The sequence below is a fragment of the Struthio camelus genome, chromosome 2 (assembly GCF_040807025.1).
Source record: "Struthio camelus isolate bStrCam1 chromosome 2, bStrCam1.hap1, whole genome shotgun sequence".
Classification (NCBI taxonomy): Eukaryota; Metazoa; Chordata; class Aves; order Struthioniformes; family Struthionidae; genus Struthio; species Struthio camelus.
This window is the reverse complement of record NC_090943.1, coordinates 38,097,793-38,110,582: the sequence shown is the minus strand read 5'-3', so window position 1 is coordinate 38,110,582 and position 12,790 is coordinate 38,097,793.

Sequence of the window (12,790 nt, the reverse complement as noted above, 5' to 3'; positions counted from 1 at the left end):
GAACCAAAATAAGGATCTACCACTCTGCAGCTCAAAGACTTTTATTGTTTCCTGAGCCAGCAAAACAATAGTCTGGATAATGCTTCTTAGTCGTTTTGACAATTGATTTTTTTTCTGCAGTTTTGCCTATGTTACATGAATAGTTGCTGTAACTTTTATTTAAGACAGCATCATTTAATGTTTGAGAAAATCAGGATCAATTTCAATTAGGCTTTTCCAATTATCTTTTACTTATGAAAAAAAATGAAAGCGGGTAAGAATGCTATTGTGTCTCAGGGGATTTCTTGTTTTCAGTTGTAATGCTTGATTCTCTCCTCTCTCCAGTGAGGTAAATCAGGCATGACTGTATAGCTGCACTGGTGTAAAAGCAGGAGGGAGAGAGGAAAGAATAGGGTCTAAGAAGGACAAAATAGGGAGTTTGTGGACCACTCCCAGATGCAGATATGAATAAGGAAGATGGTGACAAACTAAGCTTAAGATCTGGTCTTAGCAGCACTGAAATTTGGCAAGCTGAAATTGCTGTGGATAGAGCGCATGATCTTTTAAGCAGAGGGGGCAAAGAAGGAAGGCCCCGAAGCCAAATGTGGTCCAGGAATCTGAATTCAAATTCTATAGAAGAGCCTGAGAGGAAGCTGGTTTGATGTCCGTGTCCAGCCTCACCAAGATTATATATTTTCAAGTAGGGTTCTTCAGACGAGAAGTTCAGGTATGACACATGGCAGAAAGAAAGGAACTTAGAGTATCCAGAGGGTTTTGCAAACCAGGAGAGCCTCTCAGCAGCGGCAATGCTGGGGGTCCTGCAGTTCTAGCGGGAGCTTCCTGTGCTGGGACCGGACCTGGCAGCTGCTGGCATAAAGCAGACTTCTCTCCCAGGCAGTTAGAGCTCTAAGTTAGAGAAGGCCTCAGTTGCTCTCACCATATCATAACGGAGATGATAGCCCCTCCTGTAATGGTGCTGGGCACTGTAGCTGTCATCCTGAAAGGGATAAGAAATTACATTTAAAGAAAGGTAAGGAGAAAGCAGGAATCTAAATAAAGTTGAGAGCAAGCCTACCCTCCAGCTAAGTAGAGTGAAGAGAAAAGGATAGCAGCACAAGATCAGTAAGTCCTTAAGGGGGAAGGAGGGTATTATATCAGCTAACAGCAGGAACTGAAAATGCATGAGGTTTGTGCCTCAAATGTTCACCTTGTTGCTCACACCTAATTTTCTACCAATATTTTCAATAATAATGGCCATTAAACATTAACACACGCTTGCATAAGTGTTTGTGTTGTAAGAAGGCTGTTCCTTTTCTCAGTAATTACAGACCACCCCACGGGACTGAAGAACGGTGCATGCAATGCAAGGAACTGTTGCTTGTGCTGCCCACCAGCACAGGGTACATATATCTGGCACTGCTGCAGGTTGCTGAATATGGGCTTTGGCACCTGTAACCACAGCTGCAGTGTCAACAAGAAAAGCAAAGTTTTCCTGAGTGGCAAAAAAATCTACTACATAACTCCTGGTCATTGGTAAGACTGCAGAGAGGAAAGAAATGAGAAATGATGGGGGTGGCATCAGGTGAGCTCCAGATCCAGGGCCTAGATGGAGAAATGTGCAGACACTCTGAAAGAAAGAGGTGAAAAATCAAATGAGGAAAGGACTAAGGAAAAAATAGAGGACGGGAAGGGGTGAAGGGAAGGCTAAGCGTCTTCATGGTGGGAAAAGGAGGTCCTCACAACTCCCGTTCCCCAGGAAGAAGGGAAGAAAAGAACTGGAGGTAGCGAAGGGGAAGGAAAGCTGGTGAAGTGATCACAAGAAATTAGAGAAGAAACAGATCTGGAAATGTTTACTGGAGAGAGAGCACTGAAGGGAACCAAAGTCATAAGGAAAGCAGGTTTAGGAAGGAGGAGGGAAAAGCAAACGCAAGAAGAACTGAAGAACTTCCAAGATGAAAAATGTGAGAAATGAAAAAGCGTACAGAAAATTCATCTGGACATAAAGGGATGATGCTGAAAAAATGGAAAGGAAGAGTCACAGCAAGACTAGGATGATATTGGTTCTGTGTTATTGACTGTTTGCCCCATCCAGCATTCTGCCCTGTGACTGAACAACTAATTGCTTGTTTCCTTCCCTAGATTCTGCTGCTTTGAATATAGGCTGTATCAGTCTCATTTGTTTCATTCTGAAAAGTTGACAGATCTTCCACTCATATAGCTGAAAGTCCATAACAATTTGAAAAAAAAAAATCTTGCTGCAAAAAGCAATATTACAATAGCAAAGCACTGTGCCTCCGCAGGCAGCAGCTGCAGGAGTGCAGCCTAATTTTCACTGTGATCAGCTCTTCAGCTAAGCTTTTTTATATGCCTATGGTCTTGTTCTATGCATTAATAGCAAGGTAAGAGCTGAGAAATATGGAGAAGTTTCATCTTACAAATTATTCAATTACTTCATTAGTAATTAGAACATATATGACAGAAGAACCTATGTACAAATGAAACAAATTATTCAGATGAAACCACACTTACCAAAATACCCAAGCAAATTATGCTCTGTTTGATATGGTTTTGAGCTTTGCCTCTTATTTGGTTGTACAGATGTAAAACCTTTAATTTGTTCCACATGTAGAAGAAAGAGAATGCCCATGATCCCATTTGCTTCTGTGGAATTTCAGAGCAAAGAGTATCTCTGGTAGCGCTGAATAACTTGCTGGGCTTATCTGCAAATTCATAAAATGGTAGCAATGCTCAGAAGCATCTTTCAGTTGTTACTGAAAATTGGCAGTCTTATAGTGTCTTCTTCTTACTAAAACTGCTTTGGAAATATAGAGGTGGGGAAAGTTACCACAAAAGCTATATTTGTATTCCTTTTTAAAATAATATCGGCCTATAGATCAGCAATAACCAAGCTGCTCCTTACATGTAAATACGTAGAAAGCTTATAGCCTCTGATAATAAGTAAAAGTCTAGGAACTTCTAAGACACAGGGTTAATTTCAATTGGAAACAACATTTTTAAAAAGTTCTTGTGCCTCTCAGGGCAGGCTCACTACTGGGTTTTTGATGATAGTACATTAATTTCTGATGAGATTTCTCTATTTCCTGAATTTGTGCTTAGGAGAAGGCCTGTTTAAAAGATTGTTTCAGCAACCCAGTAAAAATTATTTTCGAAAGAAATGCTTCCACAGGACAAGGTAAAACCAGAAATGGGAGCTTCTATTCTCGTTGGCTCTAGGCTTGCTCTGTTTTTTTCACTCTGAGCATTAGGTATACCTATGCTGCACAATACAGCACAGGATAAACATTTCCAAGCTAGCTCTGAGCTAGCATTGCTGTTAAGGAGATAAGAGCTGCATTAGCAGAATACTGCATGAGAGCCAAGTTCTCCTGCTGAGAAACTAGCTTGGATGTGTATACTCATTTAGCACTAGGTTAGGCATCACAGTCTCTGGCATGGAGACATAGGCAACATTTCTGAGGGAGAGAGCAGGGACCACTTTCCCAGTCTATCTTTCCTCTCATGATTCATCAGTTGAGTTTACATATTTGTAATGCGCAATGGCCCGAGTGGTGTGATCATTCCTGAGTGGCACGGTGAGGCTGAGAGACCTTTGCATCTTTGGCTCCTAACCAAGCTGCTGGGTGAGAGGAGAGGCAGGCGGGTGGCAGCAGCTGACCTGCAACACTGATCTGGGTATCGATTTGTTTCTCCCTCCAGCCTGAGCGGAGCTGGAGCCTTCTCCTGCTTGCGATAGGAATTGGCTGTGCAGGAGCCTGGAGCAGAGCAGCATGTGGGGAAGCACCGGGGGAGTTTCTGCAGTCATTACGGCCAATGCTTCCCGCAACGCCATGAGCGCTGCTATTGATTTTGCTCCATTCTCTTGTCATCAAGCTGAGTCGAGACCCAGGTCTTCTAAAAGCTGCATTAAGAAAATGTCAGCAGAAGTTCCACTGCAACACCACATATTGTTTGGAAAGCTAATGGGATTAGCTAGGCCTAATGCAATAGGACAGTATGTAATCTTTCTTTTCTGTTGCTGGAAATCTTCTGTTATGCCAGGCTGTGGTTGTCCTGAGAGAGAAGGACTATGGTGCCAAATTTCATATTAAGTACATGCAGTTATATAAATCAGCATTAATGTTTAGCTTATTAGAACTGCAGGCAAATAAGAGAAGCCTAAGTGAGCAACACTATGTATTTAACTATGCATGAGATATAATTCAAACAGCAGAAGGGCTGTTTAATGGATGCACTATCTGTGGATTCAGTAATGAAGCTATTTACTGGGGAACACTCACTTTCCTTTAGCCAGATGAGAAGAAATCCTTTTCGGGGTTGTGTGACTGTGGTTCTGCAAGTTTGGCAGTGCAGAAGTAAACTTGAAAATCTAATTTAACACTGAGCAGTAGCTTGCAGATCACAGACTATACAATTTATCCTGAGAGGTGAATCACTTTGCTCCAGACAACAGCAATTAATGTTCAGATGTAGTAGTATGATGGGCAATTTCAAAAGAGAGTAACATCTTCATCCCTGTGTCTCATAAACCTATGGTCAAGAATGCACATAGTTCTGCATAACCTTCAACAATTTTCTCTGCAGAACTTACTGCAAATGTTACAGACAATTGCTTCTTAAAGGATGATCAGAATATAATGCGATGAAAATGGCAGCTGTGTATTCTTGAAATTGTTTGCTGCAGGATTCTGACCCAGATTCATCCCTCCTTAAGGCTGTTCTGCACGCACTCTGGGCAGGATGCCCTTGAAAAGAGCATAACTAATAATTGTGTTTGTGGACTATACTCCTAGGTGTCATAAGCAGCAAAAGTCAACCTCTGTTTGCTCAGTAAAAATTTTTTTAAAGTCAGAAAAAGCTAAAGGCAAAAAAAAAAAAGATTTAGTCTATAAAGAATATGCTATCTAAAGCCTGTGTTAAGACTATTTTTGGTAAATAATGCATGGCAAGAAATCAAACTGACTCCTGATAATAAATATTAGATCAGACCTTACTGTTAGACAAAATAAATGAGGGAATTAGCCATTCTGGCTAGCAACCCTTTAGATTTGTGGTTTGGTATCGATACTGAAAGACCAAGCTGGAGCTCATAATCCAGCTTTACAAACATGATCCCTACTTTCATCTTTTCCTGAAATGATATGTGACATAGCAGGACTCACATCTCCTTTTTCCTGAAGACAGGTATTTATCATCCTAATTATATCAAGAAAAAGAAAGTTTCATAGGAAACATCATAATCTCCACTGACTTTAGCTTATACCTGAAACTTACTGTTCTTTCTCCAAAGTAGTAACCTACCCCTCTCCATGTTCTCCTTCCTTGCACCCCCTTCTCATTTCTTCCTCTGCCTCTGCTTCTCCTTGAGCAAGTAAGACTGCACACCTCTGTGACACCTGGATTAGAAAGCTATGCAGTAAAGAGGCTGAATGCTGATGCCAGCTTGCCAGATTTTGCAGGCAGTGGATTTAACCTAGCTGCAAGGGTGCAAGGAATGCTGCCGCAGCACAAGCCTCATCCTCATCTTCTGTATTTTCTGTAACTCCCCTTTGCTGTGTGCGCTTTGTTTTGTCTTTACAGGAACACAGCTAACTCCTGGGCAATGGCCCAGGAAAAGACCGTGCTGTCCCTTCCCTTCCTTTCTCTTCCCTTTCCCTTCCCTTCCCTTCCTTTCCCTTCCCTTCCCTTCCCGAAGATCTTTTCTTAGGTGTTTCAGCCCCTGGAATGACCAGGTAAGTGGACTAACATGGATTCCTGTTTCACTACTGCCAAACCAGACATATCCATCCTGATACAGAGAAAATCAAGTTTGTCTTCTGCCCCCTTACACGCACGCGCACACACGCACACACACACAGAGAATCTTCTACCTGGCCTTTCTTGTGCCTCACGATCTGATTCTGATACCTGCAGGTTGGAAGGAAGTTCCCTTTCCTGTATGATTAGATTTGCCCAGGGGCATCCCATGTCATCAAAGGGAGCTAAGATCCAGAGCAACTCTCACAACCTGCCAGCCACTCATTTGTACCTGATGAGCTGCACCATTGGAAATATCAGCAGACTCTGTGTTCCCCTACCTGCAACTAACCTCTTCTTCCACATTTGGCCCAAATTGTCTAACTGTCGGTCATAGGACTGAGCAGACAAGGGTAACTGGACTCAGTGCCCCAAACCATATTTAGCTATTTATTGTTGTTCACAGGGATGATCTCATTAGCCCCCTCATTTGCCTGGCCTATTTATTCCACTGAAATTAGCCCAGTGCGAGCCACAAGAATATCTTTCACTCAGAGGCCATTACATAGGAATACTAGAGAACTGTTAAGACTCATCTGTACTTATCTGGTGGAGGAGGCCAGCACAGCAGAGCTGCAGAGCCTGAGGCCTAATTCTTCAACATGAGTGAAGCTAAGATGGAAATGTCTCCCACACAGTTCAGGTCATGCAGAAATCACAACAGAGAAAACACTTGCTGTAACTGATAGTGGACACAGACTACAAATAATCCAAAGTGCACATAAGTGCATGTTGTAAGTTAGCATAAGCATGTTAAAAGATTCAGAGAATGACGTGACCTGTGTGGTTTCTATATGGAAACCGTTTACAAACGGTGCCTCGGTTCTGACTTCTTAGCCAAACACCAAATCCTTCTAAAGGGCAAAAAGAACTAAATTGCTAGGGCCTGAGGCAGAGGCAGAGGCAGAGGGATAAAGAAATCTTATGGACAAGCAGGCATTGTCTGTTACAGGAAGCCACCAACAAATAGGCCCCAAAAATAAAGAGAAAAAAATCCCTAAATTATTTCATCTTCTTCAATTTTTTCACTCTGGAAGCCAATGAGAAACTGGGGGGAGGCAAAGCTGTATGCAGGGAGGAACGCTGTCTGTAACGGGAGGGAGAGCAGTTGTTATCCAAGACGGAGGGGCATGAGGAGTGAGGATGCCGGGGCTCTCCCGTAACACTGTGGGGTAACACGTGCTGCCGTCACGGGAGCAGCAGTCTGCAGCCAAGATGGTTTTAGTGAGTTCTTACCACAGAGGGGAAGAGATTCATCCCCCAAGTCCACCAGGCTATGGCCTTGCACTCACACTTTTGGGAGCTAGTGCGTGCACCAGCACCGGTCTGTGCTCCCTGTACCTGACCGTGTGGACAACAGGCCTTTGGTCCTGGGAGCCCAAGGACATCTTCAGCTCCAGGCCCAGGAAAGTTTTGTGCACTTCTTAACCCCGAGAAGAGCCTGAGCCTTCATATCCATTGATCAGAAGAATATCAGAGATAGCAAGTCGCGTTTTTGGCTTTCTTCATTAGAAAATTAATGTTTTTGTATCTCTGTCAATGGAAGATTTTAAAACAAGAGTGAAGCAGCTGTGCGGGTGTCAGGAGCAATCCCCATGCTCTCCCTGCTGCCAGTGTCCTTGGGACCTGAAATGGGACGGACATTTTCCTCCTTTAATTATGGCAGTTTTAATTTGCTGGCTGTTACTTGGGAGCAGCTGCTGGAGCTGTGCAAAATTAACCTGAGCTGCGTCCAGGCTCTAGCAGACGGGTGCTGCTCTGCACAGGCTGACGTACTTGGTGCTGACATCCCTTCTTGAAGCCAAGCGCAGGAGGCTGAGAGCTGGATATGCCCTGGGGATCAGCATGCCCTGCCTTCCACAGGGTTTATCTTCTTAGGCCTTAGAACAGATGGACTTACAGGGAGAAATCAGGAGGGGTGTAATTCTCCTCATCTGTAAGTACCATGGGGTGTTTTGCACCACAAGATGGGGAAGTGCCCATGGCAGGCACTGCTTTCTCCCATAAAACACCATTGTAACTTATCCCACCTAACCCCGAGCTATGAACATGTGGGTGAGATACCCTTAGAAAATCCTAAATACCTGCTGCTCACCACTCTCCACCCTAAAGAACATGGCACAGTTTCTTGAACTAAGGCAAATCTACCCTGAATGGAAAATTTTACCTCAGGTAAAACCCAAGATGATTTCTGTGCAAGCCAAGGTGTTTTACTCTGAGAACAGTGGTTTGTTTGTGTGCTATTTGCCTAAGGTGGCTACCTCCAGGCTTTTGCATTGACATTTTTATCTCAGGATAAGTTTGGTTAGTGCTTTTGCCCTGGTTTTACCTGTTCTCTGAACAATATTATGTAGTTTCCAGTGCTCCCAAAGCAATGCTTGGGTGTAATTTGCCCAAGACTTATTCCGTCCTGTCGCTCTGAATGCTCGTCTCAAATTAAAGCTGTGTTTCATGGGAAAAGTCAGCAGCTTTATGGTGAGTCAAGTAGAAGTATGCAGTCAGTTGGCATACCTTAACAAGTGAGAAACCTGCAGGTTGAAGATTTCATGCAGCAAAATGCCTTTGTACCAATTAAGAGCACTCTTTCTCCAAGGCCTAAGTCTCTAAGGAGGATTAAGGACCACTTTAGTCACATTAGGACCATTTTAATCCTAAATGAGCATACATTTGGCGCTTTAGTACATATTGACTTCCCATGGTCAGATGAATTGGCTTAACTTACTAAAAGTGTCTCTTTACGTGCAAACTTTAAGTCTCCTTTGTTTTGCACTTTTCTGCAGCATCCTACAGTAAAGGCCTGCTGTGTCACTCCTGATGTCCCATATGCCTGAAATCTTCTTTCCTTTTCTGAGTCACTGACTCATCCTTCTCATCAACTCTTTACTCTCTTTGCAAAGTTTTGTAGGCTGCAAGCTATATAAAGAAACAAATTGCACTCAACTGCATTAGCAGGCAGGATCTTTTTCTTTATTATTTTTATTTTAGTGTACAGTGCTAGAAAACAGTTTGCTGAAATATTCTAAATTTCTGAAGGCCTGGCTCATGGTCCTGACTTATCAGGACTACTTTACGCCTTGAAATTGCTGTGTATGCCAGTGTTTTTCGCTTTCATTCACTGTCTTCTATATTTGGAGTTGATCGTTTTTTCTGAAATTATTTAGATAATGTTACAATTAGCATATTTCATATAGAACTGGCAAGGCAATATACTCTCTCACTGCAATTAGAGAGAAAAGTAACACATCTGAAAATAAATTTCCCAAGGATGAGGTGTTTTTGTGGAACAATACAAGACAAGTGGGTGGACAGGAATGTGGAAATAGAGCCAGGATTCTGAGTGGTAGGAATTGGCTTGTCTCCATTAGCTTGCTACAGCTACAATAGCTTGAACCATATCCTCTGCTGTTTAGTGATAAGTTGTAAAATAACAAATTTATATAGGATAAGGAGAAGCACATCCTTCTAAGCTGTTCTTTCACTGGAGTTCTGCTGGCAACAGCGCAGCTTCAGAAACAAATGATCTAAACTGATTTGCCTGTAGTTGCTTTCTTCATGGACAGTTATCTCAAGGGAGCAGTGCAGAATGGCGAGGGCTTTATGATCATCAGAATGACTGGTGTATACAGGAGATAAATAACAAGATTTATCTCTATTTTTCTGATCTGAATGACCAGGAAATGTAACGATTCAGATTGACACTTTATGATTTGTAATTTTCTGCCATTGAGTGCTGGAGAGAGAGGAATGTTGAAAAATTCCTTGGATTGTTTCCTCTTCTTGCTAGCACAATTTCTTCTTTTCCTTGGTTAAATTCTGGAACAGCGTTTTCAAAAATGCCAACATTTCTTTTGAAAAATGAAGATACAGGTTCCAAATTCAAGGTGCTGTTGGAAGTTGTAATCCCATCCTGCCAGTCATTGCTAACTTCATATCACAATTCTCCTACACCGCAGCTTCTGTTTATAGTTTCTCACGGGCAGATTTCGAGTTTGTGTAAATTGGTCAGGATCCATTGGCATCTTGCAGGAGACTATGGACAGTGTTCAGTAAATACCAGGCACTTAAAATCTGCTTCAGCCATCATTTTGTGAGCACTAAGAGGAGAAAAACAGGTCTTTGTGACTTCACTTCAAAGTGAAGTATCTACGTACAGAAAAGTGTCTTGAAGCAAGAGTTCATCTACTCGTTTGCTGCTGTTTAAGGAAGTCAGATCATTAAATCCACTTATTTGTATTCACCCTTACTTGAGAATTTTTTTTCTATTTTTTTATAAGTCAAAATATTTTATGACAGCTGCCATAGAGGGACCTCATCATAGCTATGCTATATTTATTAGTCAGACATCTGAGAAGCTATAGCCTTTTCTCCTTACAACTCTCCAAATATATTCTTCCTCTCTTTCATTTATTTGCTGCTTTTGGCTGACAGCAGCTCTTCAGCTGGCTTAACACAGCATATAAGTCTCATGAATTTAAACAATATGGAGCATCAAAGAAGAAAACTGTGTTATACTATGCCCTTCCTCATTTTTCAGACCAATTTAAAATGCTGTATGGTTCCGTTATTGAATTGGAAACGAGCTGTTGCTTTTTTTTTTTTTTTAAGATTATGGTAAAAAGCTAAGAGCACTCCCACATACTTACATGGGAAATATTATAAATATGAATCATCTTCGTTGCTTTTCTTCCTCCCTGGTGCTAGCAGTCAGGCTAGTGGTCCCTCCCAGCAACAAAGCTGTGTATGTTGTTCCATACCTTGACATATGTCTGATCCCTGGATGGGAACGAGTACCTGGTTTTCAGAGTTGTCAGCTCAGTTTCACACTTGCCCTACTCCTATCCTGAAATTTACAGGACCAAAGTTAAAAAGTATATGTGCAGAGCTCTACCGAACTGTTAGTGTAAGGACTGTTATTAGGATGTTTTGGAAAGCAGGACATTCCTATCCTTGTATGTTTGATTTTAGCTGCAACACTTGCATGTGACCCATGTGCTCATACAAATAGCTCATTTTCATTTACTATTGAATGAAGTATTTCAAGGAGATTATTTTGTGCAGCTAACTTGGGCGCCCTACAATAAATGATCCAACAGTCACCTATATTGCCACTGATCGCACAGAGGGAGATCAGAGGAACACTGAGGAAGACCAGAATGACAGGTTGAATTTTCTCAGGATTGTTAATTTTAATAAAGTTAAGGTATCTGTGGCCTTTCAGGCAAAATCTGCAGCTTCGGGGAGGCTGCTGTAGTGAAGAGTCAGAATTTAGCATCCAAGAACTTAGTCGTGCCTCCCGCTCAGATGTGATGGGTCTGCTGGGCTCAGTGCCCAGGTAGAGCCATCAGGGATTGCTGTCAGCTCTTATCTGCAGACTACAAGACATCAACAGTGCTTTGGATGTCACCCCATACCTCTCTTGGAAAGAAAAAGAAAGAGCAGTCATTCTTTTTACTTCTGTGTCTTAAGGAGATGAAGTCTGTCACCATCCTGGCCATCAGTCCCTTTATCAAGAGTTTTGAATCTGTTGGCCAATTTCAGTTAAAAGGGGTGGATCTGCAGAGGTCTCAGAGGTGTGAAGATCCAACAAGTGACTCGATAGGGACTGGTCAGGGGAACAGCAGGGGGACTAGGCCGTGGTTTGTCTCTCCAGCAGCAGCTGGTTAACTGTGCGTGTTGCTCTTCATACCCTGTGCTACCTCTTGCTCAGCAGGAAATCTGAAAGCTGTAAATAGAGGGCATAAGAAGAGCTTTTGAAATTGTATGAACAGTTCAGGGGACTATAAGAGGAGACAGAGAGGGATGAGACAAGGACTCTGGGAGGCATGGTGATGGTAGTGTTGTAAGAAACAGGTGAGAGCTGGATTACAGATATGGATCAGTGCACAGGACACAGAAAATACATTTATAAGACATCAGATTTAATTTACTTTACTGCTAATGGAATAAATTGTTCTCCTTTTTAGTCTCAATTGCTGTGGCTTTGTTACTGTATCAGCCCCCTCATCGGCAATGGCTGGAGAGGCAGACTCAAACTTCCACATCTGCTTGAAATTTTAGCGTGGCAAAAGATAGTGTTTCCTAGCAAGTAAACAGCTTCCTGAAAAACCACAGTAAGCAAATGGAAGAGGTACAGCTCTACAGTGTGTGTGTGGAGGTAGTGGCTCTCTCCTTTAGTGCAGTGATCTCGGAGAGTCAGAGACAGAAGTCATTACCGAGTCAGCTCATGTAAGTAGAAGCATATATCAGAAGCATAGTGTTTAGCACCTTCTCCTGCTCTCAACTTTCTGATGTATACACATCAGTGCGGGCGATCTGCAAACTTGAATAGGCCTTATCAAGCTGTAACCTTGAAAGAGCTGCTATTTTTCAGGAAACCAGAACGATGCTGGTGTAGTACTTGTGAAAAAGTCACCAACCATCTGCCAAAGAGTTATTTGCCACTTGCTTGGTGCGTAGAGGCTTTTTTGCTTGGTGGTATGGCTAGTTCAGAGTTAGTACCAATCAGAGGCTGAACTCTAGATCAGTCTAGACTAGACCTAGTTCCAGGAACAGCATTCGCAATAGATCTGATCGCTAACTCCTTTGTCAAGGTCTTTCTCACCCTTTCATAGTTCAGTGTAATGCTCTTACAAGACTCGGCAAATGGCAGCAGCAGTATTTCTGTGAGTTTCCAAGAAAGTTGTGGGATATAATAAAGATTTGGGATAATTACCCTCAGATTTCTGGAAACCATGTAACTTGCTGTGTGTGTGATCTAATGTAAAGGACTGTAGAACTTCACAAGGACCTGAATAAGGAGACACCACGCTTTGTCAGAGAAGCAGTGGCAAGTGGAAAAGCTAGTTTCTGAGAATAAACCAGAGGCTTTGCATGATAGTTGTTTCACCAAAGATGCAGCAACAATATTCTTTGTAGAGAGACAGGGGGCATGGTCTGCAGAAATGGTCCAGAACCAAAAGAGAGTGCAAGCTTACTCTGCAGAAAATAGGAAGGCCAG